At 36.7% G+C, this 23,990-nt stretch overlaps 1 protein-coding gene across 4 annotated transcripts in view; it reads right to left on the bottom strand.

The window, feature by feature from the left end:
* The window catches only part of kiaa1644 (KIAA1644 ortholog), a 55,093-nt gene extending 46,592 nt beyond the window's left edge, over positions 1-8,501 (bottom strand). For 2 of the 4 annotated variants that reach the window (XM_015393540.1, XM_015393537.1), the window contains exon 1: positions 8,204-8,448. The gene's annotated coding sequence lies outside the window, so the exon portion shown is untranslated. Of the gene's footprint in view, positions 1-3,543; positions 3,661-8,203 lie in introns of all 4 variants that reach the window. The other 2 variants (XM_015393538.1, XM_015393539.1) reach the window with 2 other exon arrangements.
* Between the last annotated feature and the right edge of the window lie 15,489 nt (positions 8,502-23,990).

The raw sequence follows: 23,990 nt of genomic DNA, 5'->3' as shown, positions 1-23,990 counted from the left end.
CTAACTCACTGCCCGAACACATTCTGCAAACAGCAGAACTGATGTTTTTAATTTATTTCAGCCGCACATTATCCCAAGATAAGGCTCTGTAGTCATTCTTAGGTTTTAACAGATTGATCGTTTGATACATGCAGCTGCAGTCCTTAATAAACTCCTGCCTGTAAGTGATGTTTTGAAACTGTAGCTTGCTGAAGAGTTAAGCAAAGGGTAGCATGTTAGCTCTCTGTTCTGATGTAAACTACTGTATGATAGTTTTACTCACATATTACAGTATAATGGAGATGAAACTTAATGCAGACATTGTTCTTCTGTTCTTTGAAAAAGATCAAGTATTTAGGGAAGCCGCACAGCTCCTTAACACAACACGGATTAACAGAAGTCAACAACAGTCAACAGTCTGTATTTCATGGTGAATGCCACTGCAAAGAGGGAAAACAGCTCACATGTTTATGGAAAAGACAGATTTCTTAGAACCACAAAGGTATCCACAGTTGTTGACAGCAAGTTTTAAAATTTGTTTGCCTGAAAAATGGCTGAAAAGAACGCTGGAGATACAGCTGACATAAACTCCAAGACAGCACAATATAGCAGGTATCAACAGCTGAACTAATTCATGGACTTTAGTGCTGATCATTTCAAAAACACATGGAGGTGATTCGGGAAATTGTTAGTATTGTAGGATTTCTGAAAGTTGTTTCTACGTCACTGCATAAATTTTATCTTTGTTTATGTACATAAAAATCTATCGATTGTATGTTTTTTCCTTCAAGGCTGCTGCCTTAAGGCTATAATACAGAATTATCTGTACCCTTGGCTGTTTAAGAAGCTAAATGTATAGACGATTAGTGTTTAACCCTTTGTTCACATTTAGCATTTCAAAGCAGTCATTTACAAACAGTCGCTGCTTCCTTTAACTCATCTCAGTCTGTGGGGTGAGGATTTTACATGAGATCTTCTCCTCACTCTACTTTTGATGAAATGTTAATGTGATTTTAAACACAGGCAAATTCAAATCCAAGCAAGAAATGAAAGCTTGCATCTTTTATTGAAAACATCATCTTTTGTAAATACAGGATATCAAAAGCTCTGGGTTTAAGGCAGCAGACAAAACCTTATTTACTCTTCCACAAATCATTTAACAGCTCATAGTTTTCCTGCACAGCTTTATATTATCTGAGTCTGAAGTGCATGTGTCACTGCTGCTCGTCACAAACAGCTCAAGAAAAACGGGTGTTTGATCACATTTTCATGAGTTCTAAGATAAATGCGTTTTTTATGACAGCCAACACAGTCTGTAAGGGCAAGAGACTCTTTTATCTTGAACTTAATTGAAACAGAGGGTTCTACATTTAGTGCAAATATTCAAAGTTTTAGCGACATCTAAAAATATTTTTTTTTTTACTTAAAGGTAAAGCCAGTTAGTTATCACAAACAGTAAAGGAAGAGAACTGTGTGATTTAAAAGAAAATCTTGATGTACCTTGCTTATGTATTCCCTCTCCAGATTTTATTACATTTGCATGAACAAAATCTAGTGGGACCCATTGGGGCATTATGTAATAGACCTATGCTAAGTAGAACATAACTGTAAAACAAACATATATATTACTTCAGTCTTTTGGCATTTTTGCACATAAGAATCCCTTTTTAATTCCCAAAATGTACTACCCCTTTAATTCAACTCACCCTGAAAAGTCCTTTATTCAGAGGTATGTTAAAAAAACATATGAAAAAGAGTTATTATCAAAAGGGAAAAGATGCTAGAAATGTATATCTAGAAAGGTTTTAATCAGGGTTAAGTTGAAAAATACAATCTTAAGCTAGCTTTACCCTTTCATGCTATCATCCGAAAATGCAAACAGTACAACAGCAGACTCACAAACCTATGCCAACATATTACTAATGTCCACAATAAGTGATATATTCAAGCAAACAAAAGGCTCTAGGTAACCATGGATAAAGATACAAGCAGACATTTACACCTGAGGTAAAAATAGCTTTTACAGCTATGATTGGTTAATGTTGCGCATTTTTGGCTAGAGCCATGTGAGGAACATCACATGGAATAGAAAAAAATAATTTGCATGTATATGTGTATGACTTAAAAGCCAGCAGCCCAATCTCTTGCTTACATGTAATGATGGAATGGTAGAAAACAAACATAGCTCATGAACCTGAATAAACCACCACTAAAATTGAGACATGTGTTGGCAGCATCATACTATGGGGTTACCCCCTACACACAAGGGGGTAAGAGTAAAAAAAAAAAAAAAAAAGTTAAAAATGATTGAGGTTGAAACAAGTTTGACAGGGAGGAATACTACTACAACAGATTAAAGACAACATTTTAAGTATGGTTGTGTTCATCACTTCTAAAAAGAGTAGCAAAGTATACAGAAGATATATTGTCCTTGGTAGATTCCATATTTTCATAAATATCCTTATGTCCTCCTGTTGCAGATCGTTCATGTATGATTTAACTACATTGCCTGGGTTAATGCTCAGAGGAGCCAAGGTCATTTTTCTTCCGTTTTGTGTTTCATCAGAGATACAGATGCACACAAACACAGACAAGACACTGCATTAATATTCAAAAGAGCCAGTGGGCAAACCTTTGTCAGAGTTGCAGCAGCTTGTCTGTCATTTGATTATTCATTTCTGAAGCTGCACACACAGAGGAAATGCCTCTCTGATCCCCAAACCCCTCCACCCCCTCAATAACAACAAAAAAAGACACAATAAAAGATCAACAGCAAAGAAGCTCAAAGTAACCTTCAAACATGCAAATGACAACAGTGATGTAATAAAAAATGCTCCCTTTTAAATTACTATTGAGATTTCATTATGATAAAACATATAAGTTATTCTATTAGAATAAAATAAGAGTTAAATGAGAAACTCTGTATGAAGATTAAGAGAAAGTGTTGGATGATGCCTCAAGTCGGGAATGCATAAAGTCACCACTTGATGAGAGTAACTGATATTAGCATCAACATTATCATAATACCACTCTAGCTTTCTGCTGTGATTCCTTAGGAATGATAAGTGAATAAGTTTTAATGCTCCAGAACCTCTGCTAGATTATCATGTGTTCCCCAGTGTTTGATATGGAGTCAAAGTTACCATCATATGCAATGCTGCAGCTTGATAACTGTCTGCCTCTGCTGGCCCCTATAGAGTATCTCATAAATAAATACATAAAACTGTAGACGCCGAGTAGCAAAACATGCACCAACACTTTTTCAGCCCACATCTAATTTTTTACTTTGCTTTGTCAATCACAGACACAAGCATCTATTTAGAGATAATACAGCTTAAAGCATAAATTTTACTCTCTCTCACACAAAGATGCTCACACTCTGACACAGAGTTGGACTGGGGGCAGAGGAACCTGGTGTGAACCCAGATGTTTTGATGACAGAACAGATAAGCCAAAAAAAAGCAGAGTTTTCAGCAGTGGTGGTTCAATAAAACAAAATAACCCCATGCTCACAGAGTGACTACATGCTTGTGTTTATTTTTCAGGGCTGGAGAGTGTAATTACTTGACTACCACCGCTGCTGCTGGTGTTTATGAATCCATTTTACTCTCAGTTGGAAGCGGTTCAATGAGTTTGGTCCTTTTTTTGGAGGGATGCCTGATGGCTAGAAAGTTCCGGGACCTGTTGACAGTAGAACAGCATTGGTTCTTCTAACTATCTTTGCTATTTATAATTGAATCACAGTGTATAGTTATATTAACATAGATCTAAAGATATAAACTGATGGAAAGTATGAAGATACATAAAATCACAAACAAATGAGGCTAAAAAACTGATCTACTTCTGATATATAAAAAAAAGAGGAAAAAGAAATGACAAATGAACATGTGTCGATGTTATCATTCAAAGATTAAGCTCTTATTAAGTCCTTGAGGGCCAGATTTCTGCAACTTAAAGATGTGTTGCTGGTTACATACAGATCACTCAGATAAACTGGTCATCAACAGGTTTCTGTACAACCTGGTTGCATGTTCCCAGATTGTTCAGCTATCAGATTTAGCTGTGCAGGGCCAGGAACTGTTCAAACTGTTGCAGGACAGCCATCATTTCTCAGTCTTCTTCAGACTGTTAAAACCTTCAGTAAAAAGATATTCAGTTTAATCTGATTCCATATTATCCAATTCAAGTGGGAATGGTGTTTGAAGGTCTTTTTGAGTTAAACATTTACTCCCCTGATTCAGTTGAAAAAGCATCGATTTCAGGATTTCAGTCACCCGGCTAGCAGGGTAGATACCTGTCCAGCTCATTATCTCTGTCTCTGTCGAAGTCTCAGCTTAGTGCTTTTATAGGCAGGCGGCCGTAAAAAGGGGGTCATATTGATGATAAAGGAAGTGTCCCTTAGACATGGAGAAATAACTCTTTTGAGGAATATCTTTCAAGACAAATCTCTTAGGAATAGCAGGCAGATTGGGCTGGACTCCACAGCTCTCCGCTTAAACCTCTACACATCTTTCTTCTGTGGTATTGGGGTGGGTAGCTTCTCCCCTCATCACTTTGGGGTGCTGCTGCCTGATCTAATATAAAGGGCCAAAAGCTGAGAGAATTATTTAATCTCACAGGATCTTTTGAAGATATTCTCACACAAAACCTCTGAAATTCCTCCATTAGCTTTTAAGTTGTAAAAACTACCAAATACTGCATCAATGTTCAAAACCGTTTCAAGCAAGATTCTTTTTTCCATTTATGGCCAACTATTTATTTACAAGTGTAACTAAACCAATGATGACTATTTTTTTTTTTTAATAAAAGCAAATGATTCAAACAATTTAGCTTTTTCCATTGCAGCTTTTCTGTTTGTATGATTTGTCAGCTGTTTGCACCGTACAGTAAATGAAAAAAAGTAAAGCTGACACAGCATGTGACCTGAAAAGATTCTAAAAGTTAAAAAACTTCACATATTAGAGGTTTGCATAATGCTGCATAATAAAACATTAGCAAGCACATATTAATTATAAAGAAGATATCTAAAAACGGGGCAATAGGTGTTTAAAATTGGCTACAAACCTTTTATTGATGCATTTCAGATCCTACTATTCAGATTTGAAAATATTGGCTGAACACATAAACACATTTTAAAGTATATATAAATACATAACATAAATAATAAGTGATATAAACAGTAACTTTAAACAAATAACGACGTCTATTGCCTCAAGCTGCACTATAATAAGGGTACATGTGGTTTTCCTGTCCTTGAAAATCGACCTGTAAAAGTGGTTTGCAGTGGCATAGCTGCAAGCAAACAGTCATGCAAATAAAACTGCAAAATAAAGAAGCAATTGGAAGAAACTCATGACAAAAAAAAAGAAATTGAATATACTAATACTCACAGACACATGGTAATCTTAAGATGAACATCTGCAGAACTAAATAATAACTCACTGTTATTATCAGAATCCTCTCAATGTAAGTCAGTATTTGTCACTTAAATGTGGCAGTAATTTTATTTGCAGTTTCGGAAACAATTTTCATGTGTGTGTGAGTTTTGAATTTAAGGGAAGTAAGAAATGTTAAAGTAGTACTTAATCCTTTGCAAATTGGTAAGTCGTGTCATGCTGAGTACAAGAGATAAAGGGCTGCCGGATTCATAGCTTAGGCTGCCTAAGCACAAAGGCATTTTCTATTGGTTAAGAAGCTGCAAAGCACAGGTGCTTTTTGACTTCCTGTAGGCAGTTATCCAGTTGGCCCAATGCTCACATCTGTTCAGGGTGAGATAAAGTGGGATATACTTTCTTAGTGTGACCTCCAGACATATTCCTGGCTTGTCTTTACTCATCTACACCTTCCCTGTCTGCTCTGTGATCTGATGTAGGATTAGCTTTACTCGAATTATCAGAGTACACAAAGTACCTCTTGGGAAATTAAATATTTTTCATATCTTCTCACAACTGAACCATGGTGGGAACCACAAGCACAAGTTGAGCGTGACCCCAGCTGATATCTGTTTAAACTCCATCATCCAGCTCTTTCTGTTAGAAATTCATGCATCAAAAGGACTCCCTCATCCATAAGATTGTATAGATCTGATGCCCCCCAGCTGCTCTGCTAATTCAACATAGGTTTGATCATCTTTACTAGATCTAAAACCCTCCACACTTTAAATTTTTACCTTGGGGGCTTCTGCCAAGCAAACTGTCACGACAGATCCTGCGCTCTGCTTCCTCCTGTGTGGATCTCCGTATACTATAAATCTCTTCCTGGAACCATGAACTTATAACTGGGAAGCTCTTTTGAAGATTAGACTAAATTTGAACTCACATTATTGCTTTTACAGTTCACCAACTCCTCCGTGTCAGAAACGTCAGTGATCCATGAAGAACTTGCCATAATAATCTCTGTGGGGCAGCGCTGTCCAAGTATTTAAGACAAGGTGACGCAGAAAGTGACCATCAACTATTGGCTGATGGTTGTCCCTGACTACCCTGACCTCACATACATTCAGCCCCTCCGACTGCTGTTGTATGATTGTGCAAATCCAGACTAAACACAAAGCAACCGTGAACACCACACTGACCTCCAGCTGAACAGTCTTGTTTTAAAAGCTCATTTTTCACTTTCTATAAACACATCACACTGTACGAACACCAGCACTTTCCTGTCACCAAAATGAATAGACCGGAGGCTTATACATTATTTCTCTTTTCTTGTCCAAACACTTGCGATCCAGAATAACTGCCTTACCACCCAAAAACGAAGACTCAAAGAACTTCTCGCCTCAATCTTATTGCTTTGGTCTCAAATAAAAGACCTCCTTTAAGCAACTGGGCCAAATTTCCCGTCTGCTACTATCATATTTGTGCAGCAAAATGTAAGAAAGGTGATAATAGGATTTCTGCTGGTTTCAAGGAGATTTACCAAGTCCCAGAAGAAGAGAGCCTGTGTAAAGTGACCTTTTTAAAAAAAACTGTATTCTGTATAATAAATTTCAAATGAATAACATCTATTAGCTCAAGTTATGTGTGATTTAAGGAATGGGTGTATATTTATAAGAGCCAGAGGAAGTTTTTTGTCATTTTTTTTTTTTACAAATTTCATTTAATTACTCCCAATGACTTTCTTAGGCACATTGCAGGACGCCCTAATGGCACAGATTTATCAAAGTTGCCGGCTGCATATCCTTCCACCACATCCTAGAGGGGGTTTAATGGATTGATGGACTGGTGACCACTGATGCCACTCCAGATCAATACCCTTATTGTCATATTCAAGATGTCTGAGGTGATTAAAACTTTGTGATGGGGTTATGCTTTTTGAACCTGCCATTAGAAGATATGTTCACCAATGTCAGAGTGAAAAGAATAAGTCAAGAGCAAAACTAGCGTTGGCTGTGGTGTTTAATTAATCTACCAATCAAGGGAAGGGGCATAGTAAACATTTTATTTGCAGTATGTATGAGACAAATATTGAGCAAATCCTTTCTGATAATTGTATTAAAGGTGCAGGCAAAAACACACCACTTTCAGTACAGCTACTAATATGACACACAATCACACTTTCCTACGGCCAGCCTTTGGAGTGCACACACATGAATGGAGCTCACCTCCATGAAAAATCATAAAAGCTTTACAACTGCTGCCCCTGGGCCAGTTTTTACACTGGCAAGGGCATGATTTTTCACAGAAGAACGGGCTTTTGTTTGAATGAACAAAGGGAATTTCCTCTCTTCTCTCTCTTTCTCTTTGAATCCTATCGTATGGCGCCTCGCTCCTTCCCACACGCCTGTTTCTAAGTTACCAGCAGCACTGGCTGCCAATCCCGCTTAATTGCCTCCTGTGTAAACTGACAGCTGATGAGCGAGCAATGAGAGGGAGCTGTCCTCGCCTATTCTTGCAGATCAGTCTCTCTGTTACCTTTCCAGGGGGGAGGATTTCATCTAAGAATTGTTCTTCACCCCTTAGGGAAATAAACAGTATTGCTGGCTTGGAGTAAAAACTTCGGTAACCAACATGGAAACTGGGGAAATGTCACTCATAGTAACATCATGAAACATCATGTTCTTTATAAACAAACAAAAAAATAAAATAAAAAACTATACTATGAAGGCAAAAAGTTAAAGCAGGAAAAAAACAAAGCCAGCTTTGAATGGAGAGAAGTTACCATATTCAAAAGCAGAAAAGGGGAAAATACATGAAGTATTAAATGCTGAGAAGCTTTCTATAGTTACCTTGACTGATCCTGGGGGAAAATAAAAGATCTCTGCTTGTCTGCCACTCACAGAATCATCCACCCTGTTGATCCTTGTTCCCTCTTCTTTTATGTGTCTTCCTTACTTATAGATTCTCCTCATCCTCGGGCGTGGGGCTGAAATTAACAGCTCATGAGAGAAAGCCAGAAAACACACCAGAGTGGAGAAGAAACACACTCTTCTCACCCCTTAGTTCTCCTTGGCAGTCTATCCCCATCCGTCAGAGCGCAGCAACTGAAAGTGTGTATACACGCAAGAGAGAGAGAGAGAGAGAGAGGGAGAGGAGGAAATGACACTCCATGGGTGAGTGAGAGGGTGTGAGAGAGTGGAGGGTTATCCTCTGTACAGTACGAGCTCCTGTTTATCTCTCTGTCTGTCTGTCTGTCTCATGTGCATGCATTCCTTTCCAACACAAGCCACAGGGTCAGCTGCTTTCACAGCAACCAGAGTTGGTTTCCTCCTGAGGGAAAAGATTTCCTGTAAGCTCGCTCCTCAACTTTCATGGCGAAGGAGGTCTGAGTTTGTTGGTCTTTTTGTTTTTAATAATTCTCCTCTCTCATGCAGTCATATTCCTGCTTAGCGGGTCTTCAATTTAGACTTATCGGCTTCCAGGCCAGCCTTAATATAATTTCCCCCTCTCAAAACATGGCCTGCAGTGGTTAACCCGCTCATGTGGCATCTGCTGGTGTATCTAACAACAAAGCAAACATGTATTTAGATTCTTTATTTTTGTTTCTTTGTGGGTATTTTCTTTTATTCATATTTGATGGTATGATGTAGTAAAGATTACTTGCTGAACTTGCAGTCATAAATACATCATCAATTAAGAAACAGGGATTTTGGATCCTTGGCCCCAGAAAGGCTTTTCTGATAGGTGTGACTTAAGGTGCAGGATTAAGATAAGCAAGGCGCTTTCCATTAAAAAAATAGAACCAGTCTGTCTTATGGTTACATATAATGCTGCTGCTGTGGGTCTAATTGTACGGATAAATCTTGTACCTGATTAACCTTCTTTAAACCCCACAGCCTGCCTACAGTAGGTAGTTTCAAACTCAAGGCCCGTGGACCAAATCTGGTTTGTCTTGCAGGAGGGAGTGGTGTGACATGACAGATAATTTTTTTCCAAGATAATTAAATTCAGTTTTTATTTCAAAATGTAACTTTTAAAAGTTAGCTTTGTTTTCAAGACATAATTATGATGGAGGTTTCCTACAGATCAGACTGGAGTAATAGGCATTTAGTGGGCAGTATCTCTATAGTGTTTTTGAAGTCATATAATTCAAACCACTTTACATTCAGTTTTTCAGTCATTCGTGCACTTATTCACACAATGCTACATTTCTATGAAGTAGCCACAGCTAATTTTGTAATACTGACAGAAACAAGGCTGCCATACATCAGATACTCTGAGCACCAGCAGGCAAGACGGGTGAAGTGTCTTACCTTGGCCCTTGAAACGGCAGCCCACTAGTTACAGGACAAGCTCTTACCTCCTGAGCCACTGTTATCCATATTCACTGGTGTGATACCATAGATATTTAGTCCCGGCAGATGGGGCAAGTATGACATCACAAATATTTATACATTTATCTTAAGAAATTAATTTTAATAGTTGTATGTCATTCAAAAGTTTTGCTTAAAGATATATGTTTAACTATTTATTGGAATATTTTATAGGACATATATATTTACATATATATTTTTATATATATCTTTTTCATGGTATATTCATATTTATCTATGATAGATATTTACTTAATGTTCCTTCTTTAACCCTCCATAGACTTTTACTGATCAACCTAAGAATGAGAGATTATGGGCTAAATATTTGGCAATATCTGTAGCCAGGACTGCAATACATCAGGCGAAGTTGCTGTTAGCATTGTTGGGGTCTGTTCAATGCTTGATGTTAGCTATACCTGGTTTGCTGATTGCACAGTGTATTATATATAATATTGATTTTTAAATGCAGGGTGTGCTTCAGTAGCGCAGTGGTTATTGCGCATCAACCATGCATGCCTCTTCCCCTCTCTCATACCCCTTTTCCTGTCAGTCAACTGTACAAAAAATGAGCCACTAGTGCCATAAAAAACATTAACAAAAAACCAAAAACAAATGTAAAGCACTGAAGTCCTGCATAATTGGAATTTATAATATGTTAACAATATATTCTCTAATTAATTTTGTAATATAAAGGGCATTTACTAAATATAAGCTGTTATAAATAACGAAAAAGCATTTGGAAACTAAAAGGGTAGGACTAGTCAGTTAACAGAGATAAAAAAGCTGGGTCTGTGTGGTGGAGACCATGACTCTATTATTTGAATATACTGTAAGTTACTAAAAGGATTTGTATGTACAACTCATAAGTTCTAAGTAAATCGTGTTTTACATTAGTAAGTTTTTCATTTTGGAGAAATCGGATGGATTAAATAATTCTGTAAATTTAATTACAGCTCTAATTTGACAATCAAAACTGTTATTTATTTAAACAAAACATGAGAAAAATTAGATTTACCAAGATAGAAATAGCTTTAACACCCATTTAGCTATCGATCTAAGTTCCCGACCTCACCTGATGTCATGAGATCTGGTTAATGACTGAAAGGACAAGATTGCGAATACAAGCGGGGAAAAAGGTTTTCACAGGGTGGCTGGCCGCACCCTTTGAGATCGGGTGATGAGCTCAGATCCCCGGGAGGAGCTTGGAGTAGAGTTATTTCTCCTCCATGTTGACAGGGGCCAGCTGAGGTGGCTAAGAGCATCTCTTCTGGATGCATCCTGGTCACCTATTGGGAGGAGGCCTTGTGGAAGGCTCAGGACACGCTGAAGGGACTATGTCTCTTAGCTGGACTGGTGTCGCATGTGGTTTCCCCAGATCAGCTGGAGGAGGTGTGTGTGAATCAGGAAGTCTGAGGATCCCTATTGAGAAACGGATGGATGGATGGATGGATGGATGGATGGATGGATGGATGGATGGATGGATGGATGGATGGATGGATGGATGGATGGATGGATGGATGAACCTGATTGGTTAACGCAACATGAATGTGCTCCATCCATGGGTCCACTGTCCCTATTGCTATACTGCTTTGCTCTGATCAGCAAATTTTTGCAATTTGCATTGTCTGAAATTAATCATTCTCATTGATCCTCATGCTGCTATGAATATGTTGGTATGAATATGTTTTTTGTTCAATGTGTCTATTGTTTATCATATTCTTTTTGAGATATCAATTTGATTTGTTCATATACCTGCAAATGTAACTGTGTCAAGTACCCCAAAAATATTACACACATAGACTGGCTTTCTCACACTGTTGGAAAACTGGCTATTAAGCCTACACTGAATATGTAACATAACATCACTAAGATAGGCAGTTGCATGCATGGGCTTTAATTACTTTAAAACTGATATATCCAGGTCATTTTCTGATATAAACTTAATTGGAAACCAGCCTGTCTTATAATAAAAGCAATACCATGATCAAAATTAGGTCTGTCTGAAACCCATATATGTTTAGATATCATGCTGGAGCCCACAAGCTACTGCTTCTTGGGCTCCAGCAGGTAAACCTAGACAGGGTAATTTAAAAAAAGATTGACAAATGCAAAATATAAATATGTTATATGATTAATTAGAAAGAACAAGACAAAACCATGATGGCAGATTCTTTTTCTAAAAGAGGGAGGTAAGAAAACAAAGGCCATTCGCAAATGTCACATACTCAAGCTAATGTTCTAGTTTGTAAATTTCAATACTGCTATGATGAAGTTAAACTGAACTTGTTTAGATCATATTGTGTATGTCACACATATAGTGCAATTATAAAAAAAAAAGCCTTAACTGTTTGTGTCTGTAAACTATTTCATTCATTTCATTATTAATGTTGGCTATATTAATCTAATAATGGGAATATTCTACTGTTGACTAATATGAAAAATAGTACTGTAAGATATACATCTGTAAATTGGAAACATTGGAGTTATTACCTACCAATAGATTAGGAAAGGTTCTCTTTGGTTTTTAAAGAATTTTCTATGTTTATGTACTTTTATTCTAATGATGTTTTTCTATCTCATCTTCTGAATGCGCCTTTAAATAGGGATAAAATGTAAATCACTCACCCCAATTTTCTTTACACTGACCGACTCTTTCGCCTCCCAGACTCACCCAACCAACTATCTTGTAAGCAGCCCATTAGACGCCAACACCTTGAGAAAGCAATTACAAGGAACAAAGAGACTAAAAAGGAAAAAAATAGGAATCAAACAGGATACTCTATAATGATTGAACAGAAAAAGTGATTTCACACCTCCCTTCTAAAAGAAAACATTAAAACTGAGGCTTTAAACTGCTTTGAGGTTATAATAAATGAACATAACAAGGTTTGCTTAACAACAGAAAATTAGACCTCATCTTCCAATAGTAGGAGGCCAAACTCAAACCAATTGTCAGTTTCCTCTGACAAATCCCTCTTCAACTAAGGTCAGAAAGGCTTTTCCAGGATACTGTATACTAGAATGTAGAACCTGAAATGCCCAGAATTTTATTAGGAAGACTTCAACATTTTACTGCAAAACTTGGTAAGAACAACAATCTCCTCCTGGCAGATGTGCCTCAACCATTTCTGCCTTTCACATGAACCTACTTGCAAAACTCACAGTTAGAACCTGGTCAAAAAAAAAACAACTGTAGAGGGATCTACTTTCTTCTCAACCAGCAGGTTCACTGCCAGGCAAGTAACTTTGGGAGATATACACGGAAAAGTTCATTTTCTTCTGCTCCCCCATTCTGAGGTCAAAACTAGAGTCTGACAAAACATGGCATGTAGCTTACCACCTCACAAGCTTTTAAAAACCTTAGGGCTCTCTCATCTAACTTTCCAGTAACAGGACAACTAATAGTCCCAAGAGATTATCACATACACATATCCTTATCATTGTTTAAATAGGCAACTGAGTCTTGGTCCCTTTGACAGAAAGGCAACAGGTGGTAGAGATCAGAAATGCCACTTCATTTATAGTGCCTTAAAACAGTGGTGCTCCACAGCATGCATGATAAACGCCCTCTTGTGCTCTCATTAGTCTGCTGAACAAATCAAACACTTTTATTAAATTTGCAGAGGACATGAAGATTACAGGTTGCATAACAAACATTAAACAGTCCCTCTACATCAGAGGTAGACAACATTGCTCCTCAAGTAGCACTTTCTACAGCTTTTACATAAATCCCTTTTATTTCACACCTCAAACAAACTTCGAACTCACCTCCTTGGTATGTCAGCAAGTTCAGCAGATACAGTACCTGGCCTTTAACCAGAGGAGGGTAACCCAGACATTTTACTTTAGTAGTGCTACTTCAACTCCTTTTTACTCAAGAAAATATGAAAAATATTCATCCAAGAAGTTTCTCAAGAGTAATAAAGTATTTGGTATAAAGGCTACTCAAAGACAGAGTAATTGTTAGGTCATTACTTTTAATCTTCAGAAGTAATGCAGTCGAACAAACTTAATGTGACTTTTTTCAACATAAACCTATGAAACCAATCATTACAAAAATAATTGGCCATCGTAAAGAACCTCCACTGACAGTATCCACTGTCTTACCTGATCCCTGAATAGCTCAAGTTTCTCAAAGCAGACAGAGTAGCTAAAAGTTCTACCTAAGCAGGAACAGCAACAATTCACAAGAATAATACTCAAGTAAAAATAAGAAATACTTTACAGTAAAACAACCCTTAAAGGTGTATTTATTGAAAAAAAGAATAATAATCAAATATATGTAGCTGAAAAAATATAATTAGTCATCACCCACCAATGCAATTAGCCCTTCATTTGTTGATAAACCTGGAATAAAAGATAAAGCATATGAAAAATACAGTGAACTGGCGAATCTGATAACATACATACAATAGAAATAGCCAAAATAATGATAGATACTAGGTTGACTTGTCCGTTCAAAAGAAAAGGTCATGCTCTAATGCTTGCAAATGCATGGTAACAAGAACTTCAGTGCATAATATTCTATTTCCACACAGCTATAGTGATATTCAATTTAAATTATGTTTTTCTCTATTTTATTTGATTATCAAATTTAGTTTGGCAAGAAAGGTTGCTTTTAAACCAGCCAAACATTTTTTGATTAAATCAATAATAAAAATCACTTAAAAACTGAGTAATTGAAAAAAAAATATTCTGCCTAACCAAATTAAATCATTACTTTATTCACCAAGTCTACAATAACTGAAATATGCTCATAGGTTGTAATAATGCAAAAACCAAAAGTGAGTAGGAAGCACTATTATTTGTGACATTTACAGATGTTGAAGCAAACTATCATGGAGGTCTGTGACCCGTTCTTGCAGTTTTCAGCCCAGCATGTGCTGCATGGGAAGAACATCCTCTAAGTGCCCATCTTGCACACTCTGCTGGTTCCTGATGTAACTTGGCAGCTGAATAGCCTAAATGTGTCCCCTGAGCACCATGAATTCTGGGTCACTATTCACATAGAGCTGCAGATCAATGAGGTCCCAACCATTTATGAAAGGTGATTAAAGGGTCACAATGACTGTTTCTTTCATTCAGTTGATAAAGTGTCAAAATGTGCCCCACACTGGGATGTTTTCACCAGAGCCAAGGTGAGGATGACCTTCAGTCACGCCACAGATGAAGAGGGAGAGAGTGGGGAAATGAATTGTAGGGACATATGGCTGCTTCGTCTTATGTCGTGGACCAGGCGAGCATGAGATACCCCCGTGGAGCACCGTGCGGATTTAACCTGCGGGTGTTGCCTTCAAACACATATCAACATGCAGCAGAGGGAGGGAGTGTTATAGTCCAGTTATTGTCCAAAGGAACATGTGCCGACAGGGTTGCCCGAAGCATGTCAGTGTGGTGATTGGTCCGTATGATGTTCAGCCAGGAGGAAATATGCAGGGGAGAGATATAATGCATCCTGTGCGAGTGCATTTGTGTCTCTGCATGCGGACCTGAACACTGTTGTCCATTTTTAGTATATCCATCAACAAGCCAAGTCCTGCTCTTAGAAGATTCGCTGCATCTGCAGCTTCTTAAATCAGAATCAGAATCAGAAATACTTTAATAATCCCAGAGGGAAATTACTTTTGTTACAAGCTCCAGTTACAGTTTTATATATATATACACACATCCAACTACACAATATAATAGAAAGATAAAAATAAGAATATAAAGAGATAAAATATATACACATATAGCTCTTCTGTATATATATATATATGTACGTATATCTATGTATATGTAAAAACTAAATCCGAATAAAGTGAATATCCAACTAAAGTGATAAATCCAAGTAAAGGGATATGTGGCGTGCAAAAATAGTGCATAAATGTCAAATACGGGGGGGGGGTCTGAATCACTTAAAGAGTGACATGACCAGTTTAAGTCATGTTATTTCCTCTCTTCATCTCTTCATGCATGTGAGAATAAAAAACAAGCACAAGGCTATTGCACTGTCAAAGAAGATGATTTCAGATGATGAAATTATTGGGGGAATTCATATGGAACCATCGCCCACATGGATACAGTATAAAGTAAACATTACACATTTCCTTCAAACAAGTATGAATTATTGAGGAGCTTGAAATGTGTTCAGTAAATCAGGTCATGATAGATGAATGCAATGCTTGGAAGCTGTGTGGCATGTTCATTCGTCTCAAGATAGTCCCTGTGATGACTTGTTTTGCATCTTTTGAAGTTAGATGACTCATTTCATCTTTTTTCTCAGTACCTGATGTTTCACCTACAGGTGTGACCCATCTCCATGGGGATGAGAAACCCCACATTTGATCAGTGACCACACTCAGGTGTGGGGTCATTTCATGACAAGCTCCTTGTTTGAACTATCTTCCAAACAGCTGGGGTTGTTAATGAGAAAACTGAGACTGGTCCCTTCTTTTTTTCTACCTCACAGTGAATACAGAAAATTGTAAACACAAAATGCAAAACACAAGAATAAACTAAGAAACTAAACATGGGAAAGAAACAATGTGCCAAATCCCTGATGGCAAAATAATAGAATATGGCAAAGTCTGTTAGAAAACAATAAGAGGATCATTTGCAAACATCAACACAAAATCAAACCTAAACACCTGAGGAGCATGACAAAAAGATATCTAAAAAAAAGAAACAAAAATGGTTGTGCATTCTCGTGGCAATGGTTTGCAAATCTGATAGACTGATTTTGGTTTTTCAGTTAAATCCTACATGACAACATAAGCAATCAGAGATGATGACAGAGAAGGTTTTATTTAAATCAATCTGCTGTGGTATTTTTTTTATTATTATCACCCACGTGTTTTCTCTATAACATGTGGATGATAGATGCTAGCTTGTTTTTTTGGTGAGGTTCAAACAGATACTTAAAAATAATTTTAGCAGATTATAAAACTGTAGAAAATAAGCTTACACGGCATGTCAACAAACTAAGTGAAGGTTTGACACAAATATGACTTTAAGTCTTTAAAAAGAAGAAAATAACACTCATCTATTTTTTCACCTATATGATATCATTTGCATTTGTAAAGCCGCAACCACAAGATATGGATTATATTCTCTATTTGGTATTCTTAAAAAGGTCGGTTTAAACGCGACTGCAGAACTGAGCTGAGCTATGAATTAGTGTCTTAGAGATGATAATGCAAAGTCCTGTCCTATTTTTAAGAAAAAATGTTGCTAAGTCTTTCTCTGGGGCTCATCTTAGTGCAGAAATAGAGGTCAAAGAAGGAACAGGAGATTGAACAAATCCCCATAAATTATTGCATGTCCTCTGGTACTTAGATGAAACAGCTAAAGGAAAGGAGATTGTGCTGATTTCAAGTGACTAAATTAATCTTCTAAACGAATCAAAACAAAATCAACTTTTTCAATGTGACTTTGACATGCTAATACTGACACAAAACAGAGGGGAAAACACCTTGTTTTGGATCCACTTTTCCTAATTTAATGAGCTGTTTCTTTCCTCATAACCTAAAAGCGGTAAACCTCTTTTCAAATGCAATGAGGTGTCGCCATTAATTGGCAACTGCTAGATTCAATCACAAGTCGTTCAAGAAACTTGAAGAATAACAATCTAAACCAAACCAAACCTCTGTGTGCCTCAGAAAGGTCTGCCTTTGCGACGCACTGTGTTGCTGCTGCACAGTTTTCAGATTAGGTTTTAAACACACACACACATTAGCAGCTACATCCGTGACCCTGTGTATCCATATTTATTTTTAGGGCTTAAGTTGATGCTAAGCCGTGTTTTTAGATGAGTATGCCACCATATATCATTTTGAGAAAAAAAAGAAAAGATGTATCTGCAAATAAACTGCAAAAAAACTTAGGACAGAGACAGCAGCCTTTTAATCAAGGTTAGAGATTAGAGAGGAAGCAGTTGGTTTCTTCATCACTGATCTGGAAAAAAAACATACCTTGCAACAGCCTTAAGGAGGGAGAATGCTTCCTAAAAACTAGAGGGTATAATGAGTCGATAAATGGTGAGTCAAACTGCAATTGACATCTCATGTGCTTTTTTAAATAAACAGATGTTTTCTAAAGTTTTGTTTAATAAACTTGGATAATTCTTAACGTCTATTTTTACAGCTATTTTCTTCTTTTTCTGATTGATCAGGTTGTTGTAAAATACTTGGCTCTCTCTGTGGAGATAACACTCAGTATTAGAAAGCTATGAATATCAAATCAGGAAAAAGCTTTGAGTAGCACTTTCATTTGCCATCTCCAAAGTTTGAGCCTAGATTGGAAAAATTCTTGTTGCAAGGGAAAATCCTTCTGACATGCAATCATTAGAGTTGCCCAGGTAAATAATCATTTAGTTTAGTTCCAAGCTATGAAACAACAACACAGCCAGCCAATCCGACAACATCATGTTCTCTGGTAAATCTGTTATGTTAATTGATGACCAATGTTTATTTTAGTCATGCCAGCTTAAACAAATGGTGCAATGAGTATTGGGAACTCTGAATTAGCAACCCTTGACAAATTAAATATAAATAGAAGCAAGCTTAATCCAGAAAAGGCTTAGTTTCGACTCTAAAGTGGAAAATTAATGCAGCTCTTCTGCTGCACTGCAAAAAATTTCAATCTAAATAAGCATTTTTATTTTATTTTTTTTAAATAAGTGCATTTCATTTTGAATTAAGGGGGTAAGTGAGATACTTTGCCAATGGAACAAGACAATTTACATTTAAAATAAGAAAAAAAGATTGCATTATCTTATTTCAAGAGCATATTACCTAATTATCTTATTTTAGGAGTAAAAAATACTAATTCCATTGGCAAATCATTTAATTTACCTACTTAAATTAAGGGTAAATACACTTAATTCAAGATTTTTTTTAGTTATTTGTAGATCGTTTTTGCAGTTTGTAAACACACTGCTCACTACTACTATCACCTCTAAACAAACTTGTTCTATGTTTTGATTGAGCTTTTGATTTGATAGAATAGAATAGCCTTTTTATTTGCTACATTTCATGTTTGGTAGAAACTTAAAGCTTTGCATAAATGTATGCTTTTAAAAAAGCCATAGTGCTTTAGAGTAGTCTAATTTTGATAAACATTTGTTTTCAAGATATTAGGATATTCTGAATAAATACATTTTCCAAGCAACCTTTTATGCTGTTTGTCTAAATCCACACACAAGCCTTAAATCTTTTTTTTTTTTTTTTTTTTCTATGTGAATCACCCTGATGCCTATTGAAGTCTTCCCTTGCTGTAGGTGAATTGACAAACTGGTTCTGGCATTGCACTGAAATAGCCATGCTGCCTCAAAATCACTTTGTCCGAACTGTCATCATGTTTCAAAGAATCAGGTCAGCAAAGTATTTCTTTTTGTTGTTGTTTTTGTTTTTTTTGTTTTTTTTTGTTTTTTGCTTTTATAGCTCTATCTCTCAGCATGTCACAACTTACATGTTTTGCTGTTTGAACAGGTATATGGTGAACTTAACTTTTTTACCCTGTAACTTAATATAAAAAAAGCTGACAAATTTAATAAACATACTAAATGATTGAAATAAAAAAAACATTTATCAATACAACAAGTTCACTACCATTATAGTAAATATGGGGGAAATATACCGGATACATGTTGCTGTTCTTTTTATTTTTATGGATCTAATCCTCACAGTCTCTGAGACTCCATTTAAGAAATGCTCGTTAACTCTTTTACACAAACTGATGGTAAAAATGTACAAATTTACAAATGAAGAGCTATGGCATTGCAAAACCTGTCAGATAAAAAATTCTTTGACACAATTAAAGTTTTTGTTCTCATTTTTTGTCTGTCTTCTAGAAAGTGAACAGATTTTCTTTATATTTGAAGTTAATAGAAGCATGTTTGCAAACATGAGTCAATGTATTCCTGTAATTCTGGAACAGGGATCAGAGTAGGTCTGGTTCAGTATTATAGGCTATATAGCTTCACTGAGAAAAAAACTGTCTCTCTGTAATGATGCAGGTTCCCATAATTTCCATTAGACGTTATGTGTGTATTTATGTGCTTAGTAATGGATATGTTTTAAATGTCTATCAGCTGGTCAATATTTTGAAATTTGCCTAACATTTCATTTGAAAGCAAATTAAACATTGTTTGGATATAATTGCAGACAATGCTATTTTGGAGAATTATTTAATCTAAAATAATTACTGTACTATTAAAAAAAAACTTTACTCTGCTGCTCAGACTGTCAGATAACAGATATAATTATGAAGTCTTCAAATGTTCTAAGTTTCTTTGTTACTCCTGGTTAAATGTAAGACAAAGATGGCTTATTGGTAAATTGTACAAACTTAAAATTCTCTTTTTCATTTTTAAAAAACAAATTCCTTAAAATTAAACTGTTTCTGACCATTTTGTTTATTTTTCAAACATTCAAAAATGGAGAGGCTAAAAGGCATGTCAAATGACACAGGACACCTCTATGAAATATTCAAAATCTGTCAATCATAGATTCACTTTTTGCATTCCTATCTGCATGTAAAACCCTTAAAGGACTGTCACCTGTCATGACGTGTTGCTTTGAAGCCTCAGAGTGGTGAATATCTGTCAGTCAAAGTGGTCCACTCAGGGTCTAACTAAATTTTACATGAGCTTTTCAGCGGGGGACAAAGCTTTCAAGAGTAATTCATGTGAAAATACACTTTGGGCTAAACCAAAAATAACAAAGCTCTGCTCACAGTCACCGACATGGTTGAGATGTTTTTGTGGTCATAAAGTACTAGAATTACTTTTGTGTATGTGCATAAGGATTAAATGTGATCACAGCAATCATTCCCTTCTCACTGCATGGATTAGGTTGCTGCTTTGTGCAAAGTTCTATAGCTCCTCACCTCAGAAGTGACTCATGTCATCTGCAGTGACTGATGCTTTTACTGTTGATTTGCCCCATGGATAATTAGTGAGAAGCAGTGCAGGGATTGCCAGGCATGAGATCAATTCCACTCTGTGTCAGATCCACAGGTTGCTAAAGATTTCTTGTCTTTGCAGCATCAATAATAAATTACCACAGAGATTCAAGACATCTAGCTGTAAACATGGCAATTAGAGTTTACCTAATAAATAGCAAAAGATAATAAAAAATAAATGCTGTTTTCTTGGAAAATATACAAAAAATATATTAAAGCTCTGTGATAATCTAAAAGAAGGGAAGGTAATTATGCTAGAAGTACCTCGAGAACTCTTTCTTTTGTAACTAGAAATACTTTTAAAGCCTTCAATCAGATGGAATTTGCACTGACATCTTCAAAAATGTTTAGTTTAAAATTTAATCCACAGCTCAAGGCCATCGATCTCATTCTGGCATTATCACAGGTTGATTCACCAGCAATATTAACTTGCACATTTTCATTGGGCTGTTTTTTCTCAATACGAGGAAAATACCTGAACTTCTTACTGGATACACCTCAAATTGCCAGGACTCTCTATTGTCAACTAAAGTGCAGTAAGAGGAGAGATATAACTCTTTCTCTAAATTACTTTTTTTTTTAGCAACAAATAAGTATTTTTGGGCAGGTAGAAGAGTTTACAACCTAATTCCATGCTCTCAAGATACAATGACGATCTTACAACAGGAAAATCCTCACTTATATCTTGGTATTTCATAAAATAAGGGTGTAATATAACGAACAGCTCTCTGGAATAATAAATCTGCTTCTGGTACTTGTACTGTGTTTAAGTTGTGGAGTTATAAGGCAGACACTGACCTTTTAGCCTTTAACGGTTCCAAGAAAACTAATTAGCTGTTGCTAAGCTTAAAACTCTTTCCCCTGACTCTTTACCTGCTCTGAGCATTTCTGTGCATTTGATATCTCTGGACAAATGTATGTGTAGAATCTTCACAGCTAATTCATGACAGACATAAAAAATATATATATTACTATAGTCTTAAGAAGTCTAATGTATCCGCTAAGCCTTTGCATGAAAGCACCTTGTTGGAAACTAGTGAGTTGATAAGCAGTTGTGCATTTATGGAGGGGTTTTTTATCCTCTTAGTGCATGCATAGGTGTTTTCTTTTGTTTGTTATTTTTTGTGTTAATCAAGCACTAAGCCTTTCTCCTTAAGTCCAGACAGGAGTTAACTGGAGGTTTTAAACTTTTCATGCCTGTGTGTCTGTCTGTCATGTGTCTTTAATCTCAAAGTAGTACCCAGTTTTTTAGCTATAGCGAGAAACAATGTAGCTTACAATATGAGAACGCATTTAACTCTCTGAAGGAAACAGCTGAGTCCAGTGGGCCTTCTAAAGAAGTCTGCCATGAGGGCTTTTACAAGAGGTGCACCCTGCAACGCTCAGAATCATTCGTAATGTGTTTACTCACAAGGTTTTCAGAGATGGACGTATCCAGGGGGACTTCAAATGACTTGGTGGTTAATAGCTCTGGGACACAGCCACACAATTGTCAATAGCTGTGGGGACCATGTCTCTATCTTTCTCAGTAACTGCCACTATAATGCAGCATTTTGTAGAGAGGTTTAATAATGGCTCATACATGTTCTTTTAAACCCTAGAAATGTTTGCACATTTTCTCTCCTAGGCCACCAATAATGTACAGCTTAAGGTATGGGAAAATTAAGTTGTTTTTTTCCCTTGGGGAAAAAAGACGTCATTGTATTTTTCCCTTATTTAGTGGTCATGGAAGGAAAAAGTCTTATTTAGCACCAATGATGCTTTACCACATACATTTACAGTAAGCAGATAAACCATCTGTGAGAAGTCTGAATAAGAATAATAAGAATGAGGGTAAGGTTATAATGCATGTGTGTATCTTGTCCAAACTGCAAACACTGTAAAACACATGACTTTTATCATAGCTGTATATTATTACCGATTTTAAATAACATACTAAGACATACAGATACTACAAGCTACTGAACACACTATGACAAGGTGCTTTATGGCTTTATGGGTTGTGTACTGTACCAATAGAATCGATTAGTAGAATAGATTATCCAACCTCCAAGTCACTAATTTGCAACTAAAACAATGGTTGATGGGAGCAAACTGCTAGTCTACAGTAGAAGCTAGCTGTGCTGCACAGTTTCACTTGTATATTTAAATTTCTGTGCTACCGTCCACAAATGATAACATTATTATGGTTTTAAAATGTTTAGTTCTACCTGTATAACCTTTCAAAATTTTTACACATGCAAAGTCTAAATGTGTAACGTTAGCCTCATCATATTTCACCAAGTGCAGTGTTTCAAGATGATGTAAAGTGATGTGTCTGTCATACACAGGGTTATCAATGTAGACTAATTATTTCAGCTATGACATCATCTGACCAGAAAATGTTTTGTGTAACTCTAATAAAATTTGAAGGTGAAATGTTTCGTGTAAATGACTAATTTACTCAAATAAAGAACAATCTGTGGAAACAAGAACAATCAGTACTAAATGGCAAGTTTTTCAGACTTTTCCATGTCTTCTTCTCCAAAATGTCTGCTGTGTCATGAAGCTGTTTTTTCACTAATATGAGTCAATGGCTTTCAAGAACAACAGGATGCGAAACACACAGCTACCGCTTAAACAAAAGGAGATTAATTCAGATTGATGAATTCGTGATATATCAATTGCATGACAGAGAGAGAGAGAGAGAGAGAGAGAGAGAGAGAGAGTGAGAGAGAGAGAGTTTGTATCATTCACCTTTCCTGTCTAGCTCTGCCCAGTTTCTAATCACCGTTCATCTGTGTCTCCTGCTCTAGTCTTCATTTAAACTGCTTGCTCCCAGTCATCAGTGCCAGATTATTTGAGCTTTTCGGTGAGAGTTATCTAGCGCACCTTTTTGTTTTTCTTACTGCCTGATCCTGACCTGTTCTGCCTTCAGACCTCTGAGCCTGCCTGTTCCTGTTTCAGAATTGTTTGCCAGACCTGTCTTCAGACTCCTGCTGGTTTCTGTCTGTGGACTGTACCTGGATCTGCCTCCTGACTTGGACTTGGATTTCCCCTCTTCGAATCTCTGATCTTCTGGCCTGGACTCCTGTTAATCTCTCGGACACCGGCTTGGACTTGGACTGGATCTTCTAGAAACTCCTGCCTTCCTTCATCCACTTGGGTCTGCCAGTTCAGCAGTCTTCAAGGCATTGGTTCCTGGAATTCTCTGGGCAGCGTTCACCAAGTGCTGTTGGTAGCCATCCGACTGGATTCCACTTCTTCTTCTGGGCAGGGACTGAAATCTAAAACCAAGTTAGTGACTCATATGCTCGTAATCATCCTCCGTCAGATTTAC

Source organism: Cyprinodon variegatus, unplaced genomic scaffold (assembly GCF_000732505.1).
Source record: "Cyprinodon variegatus isolate N-32 unplaced genomic scaffold, C_variegatus-1.0 Scaffold647, whole genome shotgun sequence".
Lineage (NCBI taxonomy): Eukaryota > Metazoa > Chordata > Actinopteri > Cyprinodontiformes > Cyprinodontidae > Cyprinodon > Cyprinodon variegatus.
Note: the sequence above shows the minus strand (reverse complement) of the source record. Positions and strands in the feature narration are given on the sequence as shown.